Here is a 22,725-nt window from a genome sequence, read left to right on the forward strand (position 1 = left end):
GAGAGAGATCCAGGAGAAGAGCAGTCCAAGACTGCTGAGCTGGGAACAGGTATGGCTTATTTCAGGGGCTTTGGAAAGTTTAGTGTGGTTGGACCATGTGGAATGAGAGGGAAAAGAGAGAGAGATGTTGGAGGCGTATGCGAGGCCCAGAAAGTTCTAGGGGCATTGGAATATTTTAAACATTTAGACATGACTGACTTTATTTTTTTTTAATGACATAAACATCTTTTTTTCTTTTCCAGTTCTAGTGTAGTTAACATACAGTGCTATCTTTAGACATGACTGCCTTTAAATAGATGCCCTTGGTTGCTGTGTGGAAAATGGTTTGGAGGGAGAAGCAATAGTGAGAGCAGGTCTGCAGGGGAGTGGTGGTGGGGACACGGACCAGAGTGACAATCAGAGAGGAAGACTGAAGTAAGGGATTCAAGATGGATATGGGAGATCAAAGCAACAGCATTTTCTGTTGGGCTAAGTGTGGAAAGGAAGTAAGAGGAAGCAACAATGGTTCATAGAATTTTGTGTTGAGTAAGATGCTCTTTCTTATGTTGCACAGTGCAAGGGAAAATGCAAATACAGAGAGGGTCTACATAACACCTAGTGTAGCCATGTTCTTTCTTTATACTAGAAATTTACATCTCAGTGGCAGATTTCCCTAAGGCTTTGAGACACAGATTCAAAATAAACTAGCATCAGCCTTGCCTTGACTTTTTTCTCAAATATAAATTCTAAACAGTTACTCAAATTTCTAAATCGTCACATTGTAAGACTATATGGATGAATCAAGATAAAATAAAAAATTGTAGTAATTTTTCCAATATATTTCATTTCAAATACAGATCTGAAAAATGGTTGGCCAGTCTTTTTCTTTTTTTGAGATAATTTTGAACTTGCAAGAAAGTTGTAAGAGTACTATAAAGGAATCTTAGGTATTTTTCACCCAGATTATCCCAAATTATTAACATTTGCTATGTTTGCTCATTCTGTCTCTCTCTGTCTTGCTCTCATTCTCCCTGTCTAAGTATATATGCATATATACATAATATATATCATGTATATACACATACATCTATGTATGTTTATATCTATTTAATTTTATATTTAGAAATTATTCTTTTTTTGAAGGGCTTGAGTGTAAGTTGCAGACATCATGTCCCTTTCTTTTTTTTAAAAAAGATTTTATTTATTTATTTGACAGAGAGACAAACAGCAAGAGAGGGAACACAAGCAGGGGGAGTGGGAGAGGAAGAAGCAGGCTCCCAGAGAGGAGCCTGATGCCGGGCTCCATCCCATAACGCCGGGATCATGCCCTGAGCTGAAGGCAGACGCTTAACAACTGAGCCACCCAGGCTCCCCTGACATGATGTCCCTTTCGCCCTGAATACCTTATTGTGGATTTTCTAAAAACAAGAATTCTCTTCCACAACCACTGTAAAATGATCAAAATCAGGAAATTATCTTTAATACAATACTATAATCAGTCAACTTTATAGAGATTCCTTTGGACATTTTTTTTTAATTCAGAGATCTAGCTTAGTATCTTTTCCCAACAACGTTATTGGAATACAAGTGGGCATTTTAAAAATGAGAGGTACTTATTCAGTATTAACTGACTGAATCTCATTTTAAATTTATGATCATTACCCTCAAGTGGGTCCCTGGTGCTGCCGCCTGGCGATTCTACTGTATCTCCCTGATCTACTTAATTCTCCCTCCCCTAATTGACAACTTTTCCATTTTTGTTGCATTGCTACAACTTTTTTGCTTCTCTTTCCTCTCAGCTGATGATCTAGCTTTTTATTTCACTGAGAAAAGAGCAGCCACCAGAAAAGGACTTCCGCACATTCTCACCACAAAGCCTATCAAACTACCTTGTACCCACATCCTCTGCCTTATTTTCCTGCCACTGTGAAAGGGTTCTTTTTCCTCCAACCTACGGCGCACCTTCCTCTTGGCACTGGGTCTGGTCCCCATCCTCAAGTGCCTCTTCCAGCATTTGGGTTCTGTGGTTTTCTCTCCCACTTTTGAGTCATCAATATATTCTTTATTAGACTGTCCACTTGACCATGCAAGTCTGACTTCATCTCCCCCCACCACCATCACTCCCAGCTACTACCCATTCCCCTTCCAATAAACACTGCTAAAGAGTTGTATGCACTCACTGTCTCCACTTCCTCTCCTCCCATCAGCCCCTGAGACCACTCTGGTTGGGCTAATTCTCCCAACAGTTCCACCACAATCATTCTCACCAAGATCTTCAGTGATCTGTGCTGCCAGATTCAATGATCATTTCCCAATGCTCAGCTCATTTGATTACCCAGCAGCATTCGACACTGTTGATTGCTCCCTCTTTCTTGAGACACTTTCTTCCCTTGGCTTATACATTACTCCTTTCTTGCGGTTTTCGTCTCTCACTCATTGTTTCTTTCAATCTCCTTTGCTGGTTCTTCCTCATTTTTCTGAGCTTTTTTTTCGGTCTCTCCCTCATATGGAATATAAGTGTGTTGGAAATTTGTTTTGTTTCCTCTATCTCTGGCACCTGGAATGAGGCACTCAATAAATGCTCATTAACTTATTAGTCATATATAACATATAATTTATATTATTTTTATATTTATGTATGCTTAATGCATAAATACATTAAACATTAAATGTATTTATATTATATGTAATACATAAATTATAATATTATTAATATTAATAAGCACACAAATATTTACTGAATGAATGAACGGATTTACTCTGGAGCCATTATACGCACATATACAGTGTATGTTTTCTCCCTTCTTGCTATGGAAGTTTTATTTTTCCTCCCTCCTAAGTCCCTGAAACAATCCTCTGTCTCCATTGTTGCTTGAACGTCTCCATGAGAGTCGGCAAATGCTTGGACGTGCTGTCACATTCCCTCTCGGAGTCTACTGTAAACATAAATCATCCATTCTGGTCTCTTCAGCACTATTATGACCCCGTGTGTTTTGCCATTCTGCTCAACGCAGAACTGCAGACAGCCACCTCTAATTGATTGGATTTGGCAGGAAATATGAAACCTGTTTGTCATCCTAGATGTAAATTCAAACTTTCTTTGGTTGTTGTTTTAGGCTTGATTTCCAAACTGACCAAGAGACATGGACCCATGGAGTAAAATGGAAATTACATGCTCTTTAAAGTTCTTCCAGCTTTGCTGGGAAGGACTGAAGAGGCAGAGAGTACCTTAAATAGTAACTACTGCATACGTTATTAAGACTCTAGGGCTTTAGTTTAAAAATAAAACTCCCAGTTCTCCTTCATCTGTGCCTTAACAAAAATCTCAATTTAATTGAATCATACCCTTTCATAGCCTCCTAAAGTCTAATCAATCACAGATCTCAAAGGCAAGTACAGAAAACCCTACATACTGTTTGCTTCCTTGTAAATAATGAGAGCCCTTTAAGAGCCTCACTCCGGACCTCTTCTGAAGCGAGGCAGACTCCAGGAGGCCAGAGAAACATTGTTTCCACTCTCTTGCTCCTAAAATCAAACTGATAGCAACAGTCTTTGTTTCTAATGAGGTTTTTGAATGTAAAGTAAGATACTTACTATTACCAGGGGATTCCCACCAGGACAGGAAAAGCAAATCTGAAAGGAAAAATTAATCTTCTGCCATGTGTCTGGAGCTCAGGAATTTACTGGTGACAAGTTTCTCTGATGGCTGGGGAACCTACTGCCCAAATCCTCCTTCTCTTCCTTTTTATGATCTCTGTCACGACCCTCTGGTACTTGCTACACAGCTGACGTGTTCCTGTTTTCACTCCTCTCCAAAGTCCAGCTTGTCAAAACTTGAATCCTATTTGTTAAGTTGAGAGGAAGATGGGATTCTTAGACAGGATTTTGGAGGTCATCTTTCTCCTCTGGACATTCTAAAAACCTGCCACCTGATTCTTTAAAGCAATTGGCCAAGTTTTCTGTATGTATTAATTGAGGTACTATTCTAATATTGATGTTGATATCTTTGGTTTAGGGAATTTCTTCCAACGTAGATGTGATTAAATTGCATATTACCTCAAAATTATTCTGGCCCAAGGGAGGAAAGTTGTATGGGATTTTCATGAACATTTTAATTAGCCTTTTGGTGGTTACTGACCTCTGATAGACTAATTTTTTTTTTTAACAGGACAAAGGTATATCTGTTCATTGTATTCACTGCAAACTGAATCTTGTTTTTGAAGTGCCCATAATTGCTTCATGGCAACATTTTCTTATTTGTTTCATCTGCTATCTCAGCCTCGAACAATGGATAGAATGTTTTCACATCAACAGGAAAATGTTATGAGATAAATGTTGGAGAGATAAATGTTGCCTTTTAATGTTGTAATTGTCTGTTTTTATCTTTAAACTTTAGAAAAAGTTCAAATAGTCTATATCCTCATCTAATTATGAGTTTTAATTTTATTGGTATTTATATCAATAAGTATTTTAGTATGATCTAGAATTCCATAATAATGAAGCTTGTTTCCACCACAGTTTGAATAAATAAATTTTGGGGGGAAATATATTAATTTGCAAGTAAGAAAAAGCTTAATATAATAGACTTAGCCTCGATGTGGACAACATTGTTTATTCTGACATCAGCAATGTGTTAAGAGTGTCTACCATGTTTGCTGCTTATCATGTTCACAATGGCTTAGTGAGAGAGGATAAAGAGGCAATGATATCTAATGACTGTTTTACTTCAGCCTGACTTCTGATCCTGAACTTTTGAGAGATAGTCAATTCATTTAGAATAATTGTACCTTCCACTTCCACTTGTTTCCCCTTCTATAAAATGTGGATAGCCTTCTTTCAAGGATGTAATGAGGCATTAGGTTGAAACACAGAAAGCAGAAAGAATAATATCTGGTCCACCGTACAGTCCCCTTGCTAATAATGTACCAGCCACACTTACTTCCTTGTTTTTCCTCATTCCTGTCTTTACACTGCTCTCCTATCCCCTCTGCCTCCAGATCTTTCCATGGCTGGCTCCTTTTCAACATTCTCAGCTGGAGAGAGAAGTAACCACCCAGTCTAACCCCCATCCCTAAATTAGTTCCAATATTACACACCACCCCATTTTATGGTCCTTATAGCCCTTATCAATAGACACAATTACCTTATTTTTCTGTCTGCTTGTTTATTTTCTTTCTGTTCTTAATAGAATCGAAACTTTTGGAGAGTAAGGATATTGTCTGTTTTTCTTTTCCCCAAATTCCCAGAGCCTAGAATAGGGAGTGACACATAACAGACAATCAGATGAATGAATAAACGCTAGTTGTCACCCCTTTCCTTTAGCTGAGTCCACTGACATCCTGAGAGAGTGGCAGAAGCATCTTTTCCGGGTGCCATTGACCCACCCATAAATAGATTGCTAGAAATTAGTAAATAGATAACTGCAAACAAGGCAAGGAAGTACATCTCGCTTTATTTGATTGTGCTGATGGGAAGTAAAATTATACTGTAGGTAAAAGACTCATTTTATTCATTCACTCAATAAACCTATTATGTGAGCACCTAGTGTGTGCCAAGGATTGGGCTAGTTATTGAGGTTAAAATGCTTAAGAAGAGAGCTCATATTTAAAAAGCCCCTAATCTAATTGGCATGGTAAGCCCTTTTGTTGCCTTTAAAGAGCTATACCTTTATGCTATTAAAATGCTAAAATGCTAGATAAGCCCAGGCCAAGGGAGTTCCGGAAGATAGCCTAAGGCAAAGAAATCTTCTGCGCAGTGACATTGGAGCTGGACCTTAAAGACTGAGTGGAGGTTTTCAGGGTAAAGGAAGAAAGAAGGGCATTCGGAGAATGAAACTAGCATGAGCAAAAGCCCAGAAGGGTCCTCCTCCTCCTGTGTGGTGGGGATAGAGAGGTGGTGGGGAGGAATCAGCCAGTGGCCTCAAAGGCTAAGCAAGTACAGTGGGGAATGGCAAGACTGGAAAGGTAAACTGAAACCAGGAAGAACCATAAATACCTTGCCTAGGGCTTAGACTTTAAACCGTAGGCAACAGAAAGTATAAGCTGGATTAGATCTGCATTTTAGAAAGGTCATCACGATGACTATGCTGGAGAGGAGAGGGTTTCTAGAAGATAGGAATGAGACCGGAGGCAGTGAGAGGTTAGAGTAGGAATCCTGTCTCGTAGTGCAGGCAGGAAGCCCTGAATCAGGGAAGTTCAGGAGTAAGTTTTGACGAAAGAGATGGATTGGAGGGAAATTCAGTAAGGTAGCACTGCTAAACCAAAGATGATTCTGGAAATGGCTAAATATGTTGACAAATATTAGAAATACAAAGAGAAGAGCTGGACTTCAATTTTTGGAATGTTGAAAGGGAGGTGCTTGCAAAGTATCTAGGCTTACAGACCTCCTGGGAAGCTTAATATTTGAATGACTGTTTGTTAAAATTCAAATTACTGTCTGAGGGGTCAGATGGACAGAATAAAGTACTGGGTCTGCTGTGAACTTGTTTTATTTGAAGACATAAATGAGGAAGGAGGTAGGAACCATCCTCAATGTGCCCCTGGACATATGTGTTTCTGTAACTTTATTTACCAAGCGTCACACCCAGACACTGAGGAACGAATTAGGTGGTTCCTTAAGAGGCTTATTTTTCCCACAGGGAAGGAGGAGTCTGATTCTGCCATTGCCCTTGAGCATGGTGATGATAACAACAGTTTGATACTCAAATAGTAATCATTTATTAATTGCTGACTATAATCGGGACCTGGGATGAGCTCTTTCCATGAATTAACTCATTGAATCCTCATTTTATGAGGCAGGTACTATAATTGTCCTCTCCATTTTACAGAAGGGGAAACAAAGGCACGAAGAGGAATTGGCCCAAGTCGCACAGCCAAGCAGTGGTCGAAGTGGGATTTAAACCCTGGCACCCTGGCTCAGGGCAACCTTTCCCGTCACACCCACCCTGCGGCATGCCCTCACGCCCCTGCCCATGCTACATTTTGGAGTGACATGTTCTTAACCTCTTCAGTTCTTTTAGCCACTTGATTCTTCTCACAGATGAGCTGCAGGGGCCTCCATAAACAGACACTGGCCTGGGATAGCGCCCCTTGTAAGGACAAAACCAAACGAACACCCCCCCCCAAACCCTAGGCGTTCAAATCCTTGCAGTAGTGATTTCCCCAGAAAGAAGCATGGGGCATGCACACAATGGACCAAACCAATGCAGGTGCTGCTAAAATAAATGTCCAGGGCCACACTGGCCAGAGGGGCAGAATCTGCCCTTTCTCTTCATGTAGGCTTTCCTTTGGGCTTGCCACTATCTCTGCGGGTTGCAACACTCTGATACCTGGTGACTACTAATCTCTACAAAAATCTGACGCCGCCTGGTATCTATGTTCTCCTTTCACTTACATGTTTCCCCCAGTTGCTGACTTATCGTGCACCCCGGGGCCAGGTTGCAGAAGAACAGATCGCGTGCCGATCCCAGCTGATCAGCAAAGCAGAGGCTTTGTGTCCACACTTTCTAGTTTTGTGTGTCTGCTCTGTCGGGAGACAGGGGGCCGTCGCGGCTGGGTTGCACACCTGGTACTGCATTTCCTCTCAGAGCCCGGAGCAGAGATAGGAGAGTCACAGACATTCTGCTCCGTTTTTTTTTGTTTGTTTGTTTTGTTTTGTTTTTTTTCAGAAGGCTACATCATCATCTGCCCCTCGGACCACACCTAATCAGCCCCATCTTCTTTCTGCTGGACAGCCTGCAAATACTTAGAGACAGCTATTATAGCCAAGGGGTCTCGTTCTCCAAGCGGAGAAATCCCACTTGGTTGGCTACTTCTCTTGTGGCATGATTTCTAGTGGCCCGATGGTCCTTCCTGAGCTTCCAAACATACTTGCTGCAATTCCCCTTTACTTCCTATACCATTAGTCAGACCATTTTTATTTATGATATAACAGCTTCTGCATTTATGGTTTGTATACATATCCATCTGCAACTTCATAGGAATTGTATCCTGTGACAAACATCCCTGTTCCTATGTCACACTCAAATTCACACTCAAACCCTGGACTCGAATCACCAAATCCGGGCAATTATCAGTACAGAAAGTATCAACAAAATTGCCACATGTTTCTTCTGTTATAACAGAAGAAAGTAAAATAATATCAGTAAGTAAGATTAAGACTGTGTTGAAGAATGAAATTCCACTGAGTAAATTTGAAGATCTGATTGGCTTTATTGAGCAATTCGCGAATACCTTCCAGCAAATAGATGGGAGCTCGGAAGAGTTGTACAGGATGCAAGGTTTTTGTTTTTGTTTTTTTTAAAGATTTTATTTATTTATTTGACAGAGATAGAGACAGCCAGCGAGAGAGGGAACACAGCAGGGGGAGTGGGAGGAGGAAGAAGCAGGCTCATAGCGGAGGAGCCTGATGTGGGGCTCGATCCCAGAACGCCCAGGATCACGCCCTGAGCCGAAGGCAGACACTTAACCGCTGTGCCACCCAGGCGCCCCTGGATGCAAGGTTTTTATAGGAAGGGGGATGGGGCAAGCATGTCGTTAGCAAGAGAAAAGAAAGGACGGTTCTGGGCAAGGTCATCTATTTCAGGTGGTAGCGGATTATCTCATCTTCTTTGAAAGATGGAGAGGGCCCCTGGGATGTATTACCTTATTGGTGCTGTTCAGAAAATTCCTGGCTGACTCCTTAAGACTACATTTCTAGGGGAGGTTGAAACTGCAATTTTGGTTAGGCATTAAGCCCTGGTTTGGTGACTTGGCCTAACTAGGTCCATTTAGGCCCATGGTTTTCTTTTAACACCTGAATGACGTTAATATTGTCCTTTCTTTACGACTTGATTGTCTTTTCTCAAACTACCCCCCCCTTACTTATTATTCTTGTGCAAACAACATGAATCATCACGTAGACCAAATTAAGCATGGCGGAAGTGGGGAGGGGTGCAGATTAGAAACAGTGTAAAGAGAAATGCTCACAGCGCAGGATGTATCAGTGTGGATAAGATTCCAAGATGCCAAGTAAATTGAAACCGTTGATAATAATTAAAAACAAAAAACTAAGAGGCGCATGGATGGCTCAGTCGGTTAAGTGTCTAACTCTTGGTTGGGGCTCAGGTCGTGATCTCAGGGTCATGGGATCCCCCGCTGAGCTTGGAGTCGGCTTCTCCCTCTGCTCCTCCACCACTCGTGCATGCTTGCTCTCCTTCTCTCTCTCAAATAAATAAATAAGTAGATGAAACCGTTAAAAAACAAAACCAAAAAAACCCTGAACTATTCACAGTCAGGAGCCTGGGCAGGACAAACTCCTACAAATTCCCGTACAATGTATCCTTGTATATGCCTTGTGCTTGCAACAAGTCACACATCCTCAGGGCGCCTCTGGCCAGGCCACTGTGGGCACAAATTCCTGTTGAACAAGGAATCCCACTCCTCAATTTCCAGCCATGACGATCAACAACCCCAATTCATGCTCAGTGTGGGGGCCACATCATTGTCCTCGATACTGAAAACCACAGGGCTTTTACATTCCCACCGCATTCCAGAGAGTCCCAGCTCTCGTTAGCGGAGTAATTTCTAAGAATGCCTTTGTGTTCTTATCTCAGTGTCCTGTGCGGTTGTAACTCGTTGCCCTGCACACTTACCCCACATAAACAAGCAGCTGACCTGTCTTTGGGGCAGAGTTTAACTTTCTTGGCGCTCTTGGTCCCTGCACGTGATCGCTGAGTTCCCTTGTGCGACGGCCTGACAGCAGCGTGTTCCTTTTCTTTGCTGTGACCTTGCTCTCCCGTCTGGCCTTCTTCAGAAGGTGGAGCCTGGCTGCTGCGAGAGGGATTCTCCCCTTCCCCTGATTCTGACCTTTCCCCCCAGGAGGCGTTAGCAAAGGTCTTTCACAAGTTACCCCCGTAATGCACTTTATGACAGGACTTTTCCTCTTTTATTGTCATTTCTAATCTGGAAACTTTTTTTTTCAAGACAAAATAATACTGAGAGACTCAAAATGTTAAAGATATACTATTGAGGGGCAGATTTAGATGGTGGGGGACTGAAGTCCTTATCTCCCCACCCCACCAGGCCAGCAATGCTCTACCAAGAGACCCTGAAAACACTCCGAAGAGGGACAGCTTAGCAAACGCCTTATTAAATCAATATCAATCGCCTTTCTCTATTCCTTCCTCTTCCCTCCCTCCCCTCTCTCTTTCACATGTCCATAAGGCTCTACTTTTAATTTATAGTCTCAAAACTTCCTCTCTGGTTCATTCTGAAAACATTTTTTGTCTTTCCTTTGTTAACGGATCCTTTAACTTTTCCTTTGTCTACAAAAACGCCGATTTTACTGAATTCAGGACATTTTCCAGCGCTTCCATCCAGAACTTTTACTTTTTCACTAAGTGTTTAGTGAACACTTACTGTGTTCTCAGTCTAGAAAAGCAAACATCCTTGCTTTTGGGTGGTACAAAACAGATGGTAAGCACAATCAATAAGTAAATTTGGGTGGTGCAAAACAGACGGTAAGCACAATAAATAAGTAAATTATTTATTAGAAATTCATAAATAGGAGAAAGAAAAGTAAATTAGGGAGGTGAATAGGAAGTGGTGGGGATGGTTGTTTCCGTTTTAAATCTTGCACTTTGAAGGATGTGAGCAGTGACAAAATCTAGGGTAACAGCGTTCAGGGAAGGAGGGAGGTGCTCAGGGGCAAAGGCCTCGGGGTGGCTGCACATTTGGCGTGTTGGACAAACAGCAAAGAAGGCAGAGTGGATAGAGCGGTGTGATCAAAGCTGAAAGCAGGAGATGAGCTCAGAGGGACAGAGGCCAACCCCATGGGGTCCTATAAGCCATTAAGGGACTTTGGCTTTTGCTTTTCTTGAGGATGGGAGTCCTGGAAAGTTCTGATGATTGTATGCTCTGGGTTATACTTTTCAAGGATCACTTGGCAGCTGAAGATGAAAAGGTTGCAGAAGGGCAAAGGTAGATTCAGGGAAGCCAGCTAAGAGGCTGTTACTTTAGAAAGCACATGACTCTTTCATTTATCTCAACTAATACATCGTTGACCTCTTACTGTATTGCAGGCACCGAGTTAGGTGTGAGGGGGAGGAGTGTGGGGGAGTAGGAAGAGAACGGTGGTTAACAAGACTGAGTAATTTCTTTGATTAGTCTCCTTCCACACCAAGCCTATATACTAGATTACAGACCTGTATATTCTATACATTCAACAACTCCATAATTCTTTAATCCTGCATTCCTGCTTCCAGGGAAGAGATGCAAGAGGTAAATCAAGATGGCCGCTCTCCTTAAGCCACGGAGAGACCCCTCAAGAGAAACCAGCCCTGCCAGCACTTTGGTCTTGGGCTTCCATCCTCCAGATCTTTGAGAAAATAGATTTCTGTTTTAAGCCACTCAGACTGTGGGATTTCATTATGGCAGCCCTAGCAAACTAATGCAATATAGTAAGGAAAAGCAATCACTTGGATGATGGAAAATTAAGAGGACTTTAGGACACACACACACCTAAAGAGAAAATGAAATTAAAACAAATGTCTTGATTACTGCATCTTAAAAATAGCTACATGGAACAATAAAGTGTATTAAGCATAACCTTACAATGTCACAAAAAAGCTTTTCTCTGGGAAGTGAAGCAGCTTGCCCAGTGTCACTCGGCAAGAAGATGGCAAGAGCCAGACCTCCTTATCTCACTTCAGGTTCAACGCTGCTTCTGGGCTCACCTATAACTTGGCACGGCAGGTTGGTTGCAATTAACCTGGCAGACAGGACACTCCTATGTACTGTGGAGTCGAATTTAGTTTATGCCCATCATTTGGAGTCATTTTCCAGAAACAACAACAAAAGCAGTGAACCCTGTGAGAGCAGTTTTACTCAGTGTGGGTGGCTTTCTGAAGGGCTTTGTCTCTTTAGACTGCAAGGAAGTGCGAGGTAAAGGCCAGATGACAGGAATAATTTTCACCCACGGAAATCTGCTTAACTATTCGTAGTAAGGGGCTTTTCTACTTGTGGCAGAGGCAAAGGCAGCTAGACCTACTTTTACTTATCCCCTCTGCCTTCCTTCCTTACAAAGTTAACAATTGTGAACTTTGAAACAATTACTTAAATATATGTGTGTGGGGGTGGAGGATTTGCAAATCAAATCCCATAGTTCAGCTAAATATAGCCTTTGTCAGGAGAAGTAATTTGTGAGCAAATAAAAATTAAGAACTAGAATCCACTGTGAACCATAACATGGAAATAATGTCTATTGTTCTCAGAGAATTTTCAGACTGTGACCCTTGTCCATTAAGGCAGACTGACACAGGGAAGGACAACTCTTGAAAGAAACCACGACATCTCAGATGGAGGTGTCATTCCACCTTCCAGTGTGGTTCTTACAAAGGTGCAAACAATCTCATGGAGCTGGAATGACTTTGGGGCAGAACCTAGGAACGAGAGAGTTTAGTGTTTTGTGAGGGACTCATCCACATATACCTGCAAAGAAGTGACTGACATTGTCTTTCTGGTCAAGGACATGCATGAACTATCCAATATGCATCCCACTTCCTTTCTAACTTAGCATTTCCGGTCAGTGGTGAATCTCCATTTTGTAAATCAGCTTCCTCTCCACTACCATGCTTTTTTTCTTCAGAATCCCAGTATCCTGCCTGAAGTTGAATCTGTTGCTCAACATTTTGAATTTCATTCAAATATCATTTGTCCTCAGTTTCATGGGCGCGTCTACAGGCACTCGTGCACAGGGGCTTTAGTACTTCTTAATAGTTGGCTGTGTCTCCATGTGGACATTTCTGTTTAATTTGGCCCTTATGGGTCCTTTTGCACTTTTTGTTATCACACATATACAAAATAGTGGCACATAAATACATCATCAAAACTCTGATAATCAGTATTTTCCGGTTTGAAGGACAAATGCGCTCAGTCTGAGCAGTGCAGTGTCCTGGGTTGCGTGTCATCCTGGCTGCCCTGGCTAGGCGAAACCACACATGCTTGCTTCTCTTCTCACTAACAGCATTAACTATGACACCAATAATTAGAGAAGACCGATAAGGAGAGTACAAACTTTAAAATTCCAATGTAGGAGGTGCTTCCTGCCTGAACATAGCATTATGAAATATTATGTTATTCCATCAGGAGACATTTATTGGGCCTCCCTACTGTGAATAGGAGTTCTGGGTACTCGGTGAATAAAGCATGTTTCTTTTCCTCATGGGTTTATATTTTCGTGGGGCACTAAGCAAACAAATAAGAAGGAAATCAAAATAAATAAAATAATTTCTATTTTTAATGAGCTCTATGAAGCAAAGAGAAAGCATGCAGGGTTTAGATTTTATGCTCTGTGAAAGGCTTTTATGGTGAAGAGTAACAGAATATAATCTACATCTTAAGAAAATCTCTCGCTGGTTTCCTAGCGAGAATGGTTTAGAGGCACGAGAGTGGGAGCAGGACATAGTTGGAAGGTTGCATAGTAATTTGGGAACAAGATGAAGGTGACTTGGTACCTAGTGGTTGGAAAGATGATTGAATATGGTGGCAAGGGGATGAGGGACAGGGGGACGTCAAGATTGCTTCTGGGGATCCAGCCTGAGGACCCAGGTGGATGGGGAAGCCGTGTATTGAGGTGAGAGAGTTTACGGGGCGTGATGTGATCGCATTGAACATGTTAGAACTGAGGGCTCTGTGATCAGCGATGTCGAGCTGGCAGTTGGGTCTGCAAGCACAGAGTTCCCAGGAAATGTCATGGTGGGAGGTGCAGAGTAGTTCATCAGCATACTCCTTGGAATGATGACCTCACCAAAGGAGAGGAAAAAAGGACAGAGAGAAAGAGAGGTCAAACAGGAAGAACCAGCTTGAAGCACGTGGTTTTGAGGAGGAGGGGTAGCCAGTACTGCCAAGAGACACGTGAGAGGAAGACAGAGAGGTATCCTTGAACCTGAGAGGTACCTCTGACCCCTGACTTCAAATGTGGATAGCAATAGTCCTTACCTCACTGGGATTTTGTAAGGATTTAAGGACTTTATACAGATAAAGCCTTTAGAGGTGGGCCTGAAATGTTTCACTCAACAAACGTTTCTTGAGTACTCACTGTGTGGCCGGCACAGGACTAGGTGCGGAGATCTGAGAGTGAACAAACCCTCTGTCTGAGTGGGCGGAGAGAGGAGGCAGACAATAAGCAATGAGGTCTTGAGGATTGTAAAGAAAAATGACGCACTGTAAAGGGGACGAGGTAGGCACAGAGTGGGTGAATCATCCTATTTTATTTTTAAAAGATTTCAGTTATTTATTTGAGAGAGAGGGGGAGAGCAGGCGAGAGAGGGAGCACACACAGAAGGGAGAGACAGAGGGAAAAGCAGACTCCCCAGTGAGCAGGGAGCCCGATGCGGGTCTCTGTCCCAGGACCCTGAGATCGTGACCTGAGCCAAAGGCAGATGCTTCACCACTGAGCCCCCAGGTGTCCCTGGGTGAATCATTTTAAATGGGGTAGCCAGGGTGGTAAGGAGCAACACCTGCAGATATCGGGGGTGATGGGCAGCCCTGGCAGGGGGGAAGAGACAGGAGATCCCTGATCCGGTCAAAGGACAGGAACAGCCTGGGTCAGGGCGAGAAGATCAAAATCACAGATTTATTATGACCATTATTTGCATTGGCAGCAAGAACATCTAAAACGACTTTGACCAGGTTCGGTGTGGTAGTGAGTGTGTAAGCAGACTGAAGGATGTTAAGAAGACACTGAAGGAAGTGAGAAGAGAAGAAGAGTTGAGCTATGAGGGAGAGCAGGGAAATGTGGTGGGGCCATCATGGTTATCAACTCTGATTTCTTATCAGCAACTGAGAGCTAGAGGAGAGCAGGAATGAAGAGCTTGAAACAGAGCTGAGAACCTGTTCTGTTTTGCTCCTTTGAGTGAGCGATGCTAGGACATGTTCCTATGCTGACGAGAAGAAGCTGTTAGAAAGAGAGGTTTGTGAAGGGAGGGAAAAGTGGGTGAGTGAGGGAGCAGCACCCTGTAAAGGTGGGGGACAGAACCCAGTACAAGGAGAGGGGCTGGCTTTCCCAAGAGAAAGGGAAGGTCTGAAATGTTTTTCTTGGGAGGTGGGAGACAACATCCTAGTGAAACATGCAAGGAATCGCAGAGTCCTATTGAACACACTTTTGAGGTTTCAGATCATGCGATTAAAATGAAACAAGTCAATATAGTTTGCTTTAACCTTCTTTGACCACTCCTCCCACCCCAACCAGCTTCTATCCACAGTTATTCCTGTATCTTTTCTGAAAGATATCATAAAGTGGCGGTTGGGGGGGATGCGGTGGGAGTGAAGAGTAAGAATTTAGACCACGGGAAAAATAAACAAAAGCAGGGAAAAATAAACAAAAGCAGGGAAAAAAAGCAAAAACTCTTTTAAATTGTTGCTTTTATTTTCATAGAACACGGCATGCATATTGCTTATCCACACCTTCCGTGAGTAGTAATTAAAAGGAACTTCGGTATTTAATCAGCAGCGGGCTTTGTTCTCCTCCAGTAGCTTGAGGAGTGTTGCCATATGTCTTGTGAAGATAATGACATTCTCCTTTTTTAAAAAAGCACAAACAAAACTACGTCATCACTGTTGTTTTTGGCATCCAGCAACGAGTCTTGTCGGTCAACTGATAGATACACCTACCAACAGCACAGTGGTGAGGTGGACGTCAAAGAACCAGTATAAAGCTTCGAGAGATTCTAGGGGCTTTTGGGGTCAAAGAAAGTGCAAGGTACTTCAGGCTGGTTTTGTCCTCACTTTGTCACACATACATATAGGACATGCTTATTGATTCTTGGATTAACCAGAACATCTACTTTCCACATATTGCCAGAAAGCAAAGAGTTTCCAGCATTTTGTTGTTGGTTTCAAAGCAGATGCAGGAGAATCATGTTGGATGGGAGAAGCTCAGGTTATGGTGAGCCTGCTTCTCCAGGCTGAAAAGAGAAAGGACATTGAACTCATAAATTGGCCACAATTACGCCTTTGTACTATGTCACTAGATTCCATTAGATGCGTATCTTTGTTATTTCCTCACAGGCTCATTCCTCACTGCGGGCAAATTTATTAGACATATTACTCAGAGTTATAAAGAATAGCATTTTTTAAATTACTATGTTTAAGGGATGGAAATTCCCTTTATTCACCTTGTACCACATGGAGCAAATCCAGGTGAATAACGTAAGTTGATCCAGAGGGAGGTTTAAGCAGAGTTCAGACCCGAGGAGCAAGAAATAGGTCTGCATTTCACTTACTGATTCAAAATAAGCTTTTCCGTTGTTTCCCCTAAAAATCCTAAACACTTCCACTTTTTGCCTTCACTCTCACTTGTTTTGCATCAAATTTTCTGAATTCTCACCCCCACTCTGCAGGATTAAGTTAACCTTAAGTTTCGAGTTATAAGAAAAATTGAAGTGAGGCTACTATGCGTCCTGATTACGCACTCTGGAGCTCTGTTTTACGATCGGCTATGCTGGAGACGTAGGGAGGAAGTAGCCGCTACAATGGACCCGGGTATCAGACACAGAGTTCAGGTGAAGCCTGGCGTTCTAAGGGTGTGGTAAAGCTTGTCTGTGATTGAGGCCACACCCCTTGGGGGTCCCCCCAGGAGGTTGGAGTCCAGTTCAGATCTCAGGCTGTTGTCAATACTTGGTTGTCTGGTCATTTGGATGATCCTTCTGCAGGTGCATGGAATGATCCAGCCCTCAGAGGAGAAGGAAAAGTGGGATAGTTGCTCCCTGGTCCCTGAGGGTGAGAGCAGGGGGCTGGCACCAGCACTCCGGGTCAGAAAAATGTAAGAATAACAACAAAGCAGAGGACCAGATGGGGAGTGAGGAAGACTGTAAGTCAGGGGCACGTGGACACCAAAGGTTAGCTCTGTTAGCCCCCGTTTCTTGTCTGATGGGCAGAAAAAGAAACACAAGGAGGAAAATAGGAGCCAGGAAAGTTTCTAGATTATTACATTGCGCTTATATCAAATCACGAAGAGTGTAAGAGTAAATGCAAAACAATCCCTTATCTGTTTCATCAGTGTATTTATTGCTATGGTTTAATTTTATAGAGAGATACTAACATATATTAAGGACCTAATATAGTCCTGAAACTTGAAACAGCGTGACTTCCCTAAATCCTAAGTGTGTTACTTCCGTTTTACAGAAGAAGAAACTGAGGTTCATAGAAATTAAAAGAGTTGTCTAAGGTGACAAGTTATATTGTGGAGCCAGGACACAGAGCCTTGGCAAAGGGTCGTGATTTTTCCACCAAACCATGTGGACACTTTTATCTGGTCATGTTCGCTGGTTTAATTTTTTCACGCACCCAGGGTGCCTATTAATCTAGTTCATTCAATTTGTTAGAGCGTCTGCTCTACTGTGGACCGCAATGACAACTCCAGGACGTCCTTGAGGCAGAAGTGTCCTCTTGTGTCTTCAGCCTCACGGAAGCCAGTACCCAAGCCACGTGGCTGAGACCCAAGGGTTGACTCCGCCACACTTCAGAGCAGTTGACAAATTGCTCACAGCTGTCTGGGGTGAAAGAACTCATCTCTGGGAACTGCCATGTTCTCATTCGCTTTTTAAAGAGACAAGCGCGCCTCCTTTGCCTCTTCACTTCTCATGATCGCTCTACTTTGAAATATTCCCTGCACTTGCTGATTTGTCTTGCGAGCGTCTCCACGCGCGCATTCTTCTCAGGCTTAACCTCCGTTTTTAACCATGACATCTTCTCACTCCATCTAACCTGTTTCAAACGATACAAAAGAAGACATTTCATTACTTCTCCGCTGAAGCGAGATACTCTGCCACTTGGAAATGCTTCTCGATTATTGCATTTAATTGGAATGGGTGGCCTGTTAGCACGGTTGGTGGAAGGGAATGACTTCTGCCTCCAACATGAAAATGTGTTGTGTGAACTCCTTAATGTGGATGGCTTATCTCATGATTGAGGGTAACTGAGGTCAGTGTTTTTCAGAGTGTTGATATCAGGAATCACAAAGAAAGCTAACTTATATATGGAAATATAATTAATAAATAGATGAAAGAGAGTTTTGAAGATCGCCAGTTCTAATGAACAAATAAGACCAGATCCTAATTTTATTCTCACCCAACTGCTTGCACCAACCTTGAAATGCCACTGATGGGGACGTCAGTTTACTAAGACAATCTTTAAAAGTTTGCCAAATAAAAATTGTTTATTTGTGGCATTATTTTTTTAATTCCTCAAAACTACTGCTGCCACAGGAGGCCGTATTTCTTTTTTCTTCGAACTGGTTATTGTAAAGTAGCTAGTTTTTAATTTTCTCATGCTGTTTAAAGTCCACTAAACCACAACAATTTATAATTTATCTGGCCCACAACTGAGCACAGTTTAAGGAACAAATTGTCAAGAAGCCACATGAAAATAATTGAACTAATCCATGTCACACTGTGAATTTCCAAAGTATTCAACAACTTGTTTTAAATAGGTGCTAAAAAAATAAATACGTTGTTTGGACCACATCAGGCATTTCCACCTCTTTTTTTCTTTTCCCTCTGAATAAGCTTTTAAAAGTCCAAGGATTCCTGCAGAAATAAAGTTTAAAAAATTTCAGCAGATCGTAGTAATTGTAACTGTGCTTAGGACAGTATAATTCTAGGCAAAGTGACCTAACCAACTTCATAGTGTGAAGACGTCACACTGCCACACTGTACATTGAAAATACAATGCCAGACACTTAGGAAATTTAAAATTTTTCTAGTAGTCCCACTGAAAAAAGGCAAATGAAACACATGAAATAAATTGTAGTAATATTTTACTTAACCCAGTGTATCAGAGATATGATAATTTCAATATATAATCAACATTTTAAAATGTTAATAAAATATTTGTACTAAATTTTTGAAATTCGGTGACTGTTTTACATTTATGGCACCTCCCTCTCAGTTTGGAGTGGCCATATTTCAAGGACTAAATACCCGTATACCGCTCGTGGCTACAGTATTGGACATGGTAGGGTTATGCTGATAGTGGAGATAATCTGTTAAAATGGATTGAGAAGTTATTCAGAGCTCATCCTATATTAAACAACATTTCTAATACACTCAATTTTTTTTGATTCGAATCTATAAATATTTCTCGAACCACTGCTACGTTCAAGACAGCGTTCTGGGTCCACGGGGTCTAAATATATTAAGGAAATTCAACTAATTCCTGCCCTTAAGGAACCTGCCATCCAGTGGTATGCAGAATTCCTATAAACTGTCCTAACACTGCTATGTGCTGAACCAGTGCCAATAATAGTGCTGGGCACTATTGAATTTAATTCTTCCTTCGTTGTGAAAAACATCACTTGCCCATGCTCTGTATAATGTAGAACCAAAAGAAAAATATTTCTGAGCCATATCTTTGCTCAAGTGTATGGCAGGAATGATGATAAATTTTCAATGTACTTTATAAATATCTAAAAGGTTCGGTTAGAATAATATAATAATCAATGACAAATAAATAATTCTTGGGGTGCCTGGGTGGCTCAGTCGGTTGAGCTTCCGATTCTTGATCTCAGCTCAGATCATGATCTCAACAAGTTCAAGCTCCGCATTGGGCTCCATGCTGGGTACGGAGCCTACTTAAAATAAATAAATAAATAAATAAGGTGCCTGGGTGGCTCAGTTGGTTAAGTGCCCAAGACTCTTGATTTCAACTCAAGTCATGATCTAAGGGTTGTGAGATCAAGCTCCACTCTAGGTGTGGATCTTGCTTAAGATTCTCTCCCTCATCCTCTGTCCCTCCCCCTCCACTCTTTCTTTCTCCTGCTTTCTCTCAAAAAAAAATAATAATAATTAAATTGTAAAAATAAATAATTCTCGTAATTATTTTGTATTTTTATAAATTTATTTTATACATTTATTTAATATCTTTAATTTGTAAGTTTATTAATGTATTTATTAGGAAATTCTAATCAAGAGGTGCAGCCTAGCTTATGGTAGGTACTGAACCAAAATGTATTGAATAAATAAAAGATCACTTTCTGGAAAACTTTCTGTTAACTACGATGAGTAATAAAATAACTGGACGCAGATCCCACTCTCAAAATACTTAATTTTTTAAAAAATTTATTTATTTGACAGAGACAGCCGGCGAAAGAGGGAACACAGCAGGGGGAGTGGGAGAGGGAGAAGCAGGCTCCTAGTGGAGAAGCCTGATGTGGGGCTCGATCCCAGAACGCTGGGATCACGCCCTGAGCCGAAAGCAGACGCTTAACGACTGAGACACCCAGGCGCCCCAAAATACTTAATTTTTTAATAAGAAAAATGAAACATGTAAACAACTAACTATTGCCAGGTGGGAGGTGATCAGTGTTATGAGAGAGACAGGAAGGTGTTATACATGTTCATTAGTAAGAAAGGAAGCAGAGGGGCAGGAAGTGTTATGTTTTGAATTTCAAAAAACTATCCTAATATTTCTTTTGAAAAAGTGCAAAAAATAAATATATTATTTGAACCACTTCAGACATCTATCACCTTCCCTTGATGACCCTTTTCCTCTCCTGCTTTTCCCGCAAAGACAGTATCTAAACAAAGGGGGATGAAGGGGACTTAATGCATCTTCACAGTGACGAGATAATGCAGGGCTGTTGTGGGCTGAATTGTCTCCCCATCCCCAGTTCAAATGTTGAAGCCCTAGCCCACAATGTGTCTGCGTTTGGAAAGAGGGCCTTTAAGGAGGTAATTAAGGTTAAGTGAGATCATCAGGGTGGGGTCCTATCGATCGGACTCTGTCCTCTTAAGAAGAAGAGATACCAGGGGCGCTTGGGTGGCACAGTCCTTGGGTGTCTGCCTTTGGCTCAGGGCGTGATCCCGGGCGTTCTGGGATCGAGCCCCACATCAGGCTCCTCTGCTATGAGCCTGCTTCTTCCTCTCCCACTCCCCCTGCTTGTGTTCCCTCTCTCACTGGCTGTCTCTCTCTCTGTCAAATAAATAAATAAAATCTAAAAAAAAAAAAAAAAAAAAGAAGAGCTACCAAAGAGCTCTCTCTCTCCACATGCACACAGGACAAAGGTCACGTGAAGCCAGAGTGAGGAAGCAGCTGTGTACAAGGCAGGAAGAGAGCTCTCACCAGAAACCAAACCTGATGGCACCTTGAGCTGGACTTCCAGCCTCTAGAACTGTGAGAAAGTAGGTCTCCATGGTTTCAGGTACCAGCCCGTAGTATGTTTGTTACGGCGGCCCTAGCCGATTAGTACAGGGGCCCGTGGAGGTGGGTGTTAATGTCGACTAGCAGTAGCAGTTTTCACGGGTTTACTTTTCTAGAATGGTGGTAGGGCATGGTGATAGTGAGGGCATCAGTCTTTGATTCTTGGAAACACTGGTGGGTGGGCAGAGTCTGGAACTCACTTTGTTTAGACTTCTTTTCTCTATAGATATTCTTTCAACATCAGCAGGTGCAGCATTTTCAGAATGGCTATATCAGGAAGGAGAGGATAAAAAGGAAAGCACAAGCTAGAGAAAAAAGCAAAGGGAAAGCTAATAAAAGCTTAATTCTTGACATATAATGACTTAAACAAACGATGTGTGATAGCACGGATATGCAATCACTACATATGGTAGGCATGCGAAGTGCTACATGACTGGAAAACTAGAGTCTTCATAAATACCCAGCCAACTCAAACTATGCTTAATGCAGATCATTTGTATATACTAAATCTCCGTTTAATCGTGACATTTATTGAGAACTTACTATTTGCCAGCATTTGGGTCAAAGACTTTACATAGTTCTGTTCATCGAATCCTTACAAGATGCTCATAAGTGAGTCACTGTTAGCATTCCATTTTGCAGATGAGGCCTAGAGGTGTGTAGAAATTTGTCCATGGTCACACTATCCAGTGAAGTCTGAAGTCTACGCCACTACAAAATACATTCTTCCAGAAACAAATGAAGAAATGAAGAATATACTTCATTTATTCTCCAAATAAGGTGGCAACATTTGGCATCTCTCCTGCATAAAACTGAGCATTTTTAATTTGTTATTTGGATGATTGTAATATTTAGTGTTTGGTGTTTAACTTTTCTTTTAGAAGTACATTCTAAAAAAACTATAATTAAAGATGAATGATAGTAAAAGTTTGGTAAGTTTTGGGGCCATAAAACAAAGGGAAAAAAATAAACCTGACAACAGGAAATCTTCTCCTGGGATCCTTTTCAGGTTACACTGTTTATCAGATGACATTTGGAACATTATTTTAAAACTCCAAGGCAGAGTGAAATAACTTACCCACTTATCAAAGGATTTCATGTTTAAATTATCTTTTTCAGAAATCATACTCTGGGAGACAATGTTTTGAAAATTCCATTTTTTAAAATTGTCTTTAATGGCTGGTCTTAAAATCTATTTTTTTTAAAGATTATNATTTATTTATTTATTTATTTATTTATTTATTTATTTATTTGACAGAGAAAGAGAGACAGCCAGCGAGAGAGGGAACACAAGCAGGGGGAGTGGGAGAGGAAGAAGCAGGCTCACAGCGGAAGAGCCTGATGTGGGGCTCAATCCCATAACGCCGGGATCACGCCCTGAGCCAAAGGCAGACGCTTAACCGCTGTGCCACCCAGGCGCCCCTGGTCTTAAAATCTTTATTGGATCCTTTCAAAATCATTTTTTTCCAAAAGGGTATGCAGCTACTAAGTTTACATGTACTTTATCTGAGTTTCGTTTGAGGATTTATCTCAATAACTTTGCCAGGATTTCTTTTTCATATCCTGATTG

Source organism: Ailuropoda melanoleuca, chromosome 1 (assembly GCF_002007445.2).
Source record: "Ailuropoda melanoleuca isolate Jingjing chromosome 1, ASM200744v2, whole genome shotgun sequence".
Classification (NCBI taxonomy): Eukaryota; Metazoa; Chordata; class Mammalia; order Carnivora; family Ursidae; genus Ailuropoda; species Ailuropoda melanoleuca.